Below are 3,312 nucleotides of genomic sequence, written 5' to 3' on the forward strand. Positions count from 1 at the left end.
TATATATATATATATATATATATATACATACATACACACTCACACAACATTTGCCATTTCAGCATGTTTACATGTACAATTCAATGACACCAATTGTGTTAATCTTGTTGTGTATCTACTGTCAGTGCTCCTTGACATGTTTTTATCTTCAGAGCCTCACTGCTTCCCAAACAATGATGCCCTCTGCCCCTGCTAACTACAGTTCAGTGAAGCCCCCTGACGTTTGCCTCCTCTAGAAATTCCATCCAAGTGGGAACCTACTCTATTTGTCCTTTTGTGATTGGTTTATGTCAGTCAGCATGATGTCTTCAGAGTTTATAACTACGTTCTCAACACTTGCGGTCTGTTCTTCTCCTTGGTCTACCTAAAGGACTTGAGGAATCGAGTCCTAGAAGAATACACATGAATAACTACCAGGTATGAGAAGAGACCTTCATCCTCCTCTGAAAACCATCAGATGGTTGCCATCAAGTTGGCAAACATTACAACGTCAGGTCATCTAACACCAAGCCCTGTCAGTGTTGAGTGGAGACACGTAAGTCTGTGCTCTGTGGCCAGCAAACCTGGGGTCACATTTTCAGAGAAATGACTACAATGAGCATTGATCAGGTGTCCAGCAAGCCCTTGCTGCTGGCAGCCAGAAGCTGCAGAAGTCCAACTGCCCATCACTGGAGGAAAGGGTGACCACACAGCAGTAGCTCTGGTCTGTGGCCCAAAGAACATCAAAAAAGAGCAGGAGAACCGGAGGGCCATGCAGCCACCTGGACAGAGAGCAATGGCATGCCCTGCACTTGTTAAGTTCCGTCCAGTCAGTTCTGACTCATAGTGACTCTATATAGGGTTTCCTAGGAGTGGCTGGTGGATCTGAACTGCCGACTTTGTGGGTCAAGCCAACATTGCTGTCGAGTGCTTATACTACAGAACCACACCACTTACATAAATAAAAAATGCACCGTTCACAAAAAATATTGTATAGCTTTCATAGACACAGTGTCCTAAAAATAGAGATCAAATACATTAGATTGGGCACACATAGGACACTGTGACTATAAAAGGAAGGATAAATATACAACACCACATGAAACAATTGTTGTTGTTGTTGTTAAGTACTGTTGAGTTGGTTCTGACTGACAGGCTATATAGAGTTTTGGAGGAGTGGCTGGTGAGTTTGAATGTGGATGTCAAGGTTTGCAGTCTTGTGTTTAACCTACAGCGCCATAAAACGACTGGTATGTATTAATGATGACAGGGTGCTTTTATTATCTGAGAAACGGGATGCATTCAAGAACCAAAGGTTAAAGAAACAAAACAAAAAGAAATCAGACAAGGTATACGATGGGAATTCCCAGAGAGAGGTGATTTCAGCTTGGAGACTTAGTTTTAGATCCGTTTAAACCAAACCAAGCTTACTTCAATCCAGTTGATACCAATTGAGAGCATCATTCACTCACAGAACACTTAAGAAATGATGTCATCAAGGAACCTACTCAGAATAAGATTTTCTAAGAGCAGTATCAAGTCAAAGAAAATCAACAAGCAACTATTATTGTTGCATCAAAAAAATGCCTATATAAGCTTCCAGTGTTTCTGATATTTCCAGCTGGAGTATCAGTTCAATTCAGTATTACAAATTATTAGTAAAGACCAAAAAGGGAGGGGGGTATGTGGAGCTGGGAAAATGGGCCCTGGAGGACATTTCTTATCTAAAATTATATATGTATGACATACTTCCAGTGGCCTGGAGGGGATGCTAGAAACTAGTAAATATGATTTAAAAAAAAAAAAAAATGCTGCACTTTCAAAGCAGGAAACACAGAAATCGCCGAGGAAAATAGACACTAGGAGATAGATAAGAGTAAAGATATGCAATACTGTAATAATAATAACAACAAGCAATATCTATAAGAAGATACATGCAAATTACACAGATACAGGGAAATGAATGGGAATACAACTATGAATGTTTAAGTTTAGCAGAGGACATTCCTGAAAATGTCTTAGTCACCACCAAACACCTTGAAGGCATGAGTCACTGGGTATGGAGATTTAGGACCACAGACTCAGGGGATTTCTAAGTCAATTGATATAATATACAATAGGAAGGAGCTCTGGTAGCGTAGTGGTTATGAATCGGCTGTGAACCTTAAGGTCAGCAGTTCAAAACTGCCCGCTGTTCTGTGGAAGAAACATAAGGTTTTCTGCTCCCATAAAGATTTACAGCCTTAGAAACCTCAGAAACTCCCATAAAGATTTACAGCCTCAGAAAAATGACAGGGTCACTATGGGTTGGAACCGACTCGACAGTACTTAACATCACTGTGAGTCAGAACCAACTCAACAGCACTTAACAACAGTCCAAAATGACTGATGTTGTTAAGTGACATTGAGTCGGTTCTGACTCATAGCCTCCCATTTCGCTGGAGCAGAAAGCCTCATCTTTCTCCTGAGAAGCAGCTAGTGGGCTCAAACTGAAGATCTTGTGGTTTGCAGTCCAGTGCTTATCCTACAGCGCCATCATGCTCCCAGACCCTACTACAGTGGTGGTTGTATGCTGTCAACTTGGTTCTGACACTTATTGACCCTGTGTAGGGTTTCTATTGTTGTTATTATTATGTGCTGTGGAGTTGGTTCTGACCCATAGCGACCCTGTACAGGGTTTCTGAGGCTGTAAATCTTTACTGGAGCAGAAAGCCTCATCTTTCTCCCACAGAACCGCTTGTAGTTTCGAACTGCTGACCTTGCGGTTCCTAGCCCGAGTCGTAACCACTACGCTACCAGAGCTCACAAAAACCTCATCTTTCTTCCATGGAGTGACAGGTAGATTCAAACTGCTGATCTTGGGAACCCACTACGCTACCGAGGTTCCTTAGATCCTACTATGTTGTGTTGCTAAGAGTCATCAAGTCAGTTCTGACATATCCGATCATGTATAGGACTTCCAAGGAGCAGATGGTGGGTTTGAACTGCTGGCCTTGCCTGAAGTTAGCAGTCTAGTGCTACAAAAAACATATGGGGCCATGCCTGACTTCCTCTGGCTTCACAAGAAGAAAAACTCAAAATCAGCTCAAGACTATGAAGTAGAGGTCAGGTATGACTCCACCCTACAACCTTTTTTAGTGGCACCAACCATCCTTCCCACAGCACATAGTGCTGCACATCTGAGTTCAAAAGTAATTGCAGGATGAGTGTTGCAGAGATGAAATACACGCAGCTGAAAACATCCGCGATGACACCTAATGGAAGAAAGCACACGGATAAATCTGTGAAGCAAACCATGGAGGAGCAGACCATCCGTGCCTATGAGTTTGAGAA

Source organism: Chrysochloris asiatica, unplaced genomic scaffold, assembly GCF_000296735.1.
Source record: "Chrysochloris asiatica unplaced genomic scaffold, ChrAsi1.0 scaffold00006, whole genome shotgun sequence".
NCBI lineage: Eukaryota > Metazoa > Chordata > Mammalia > Afrosoricida > Chrysochloridae > Chrysochloris > Chrysochloris asiatica.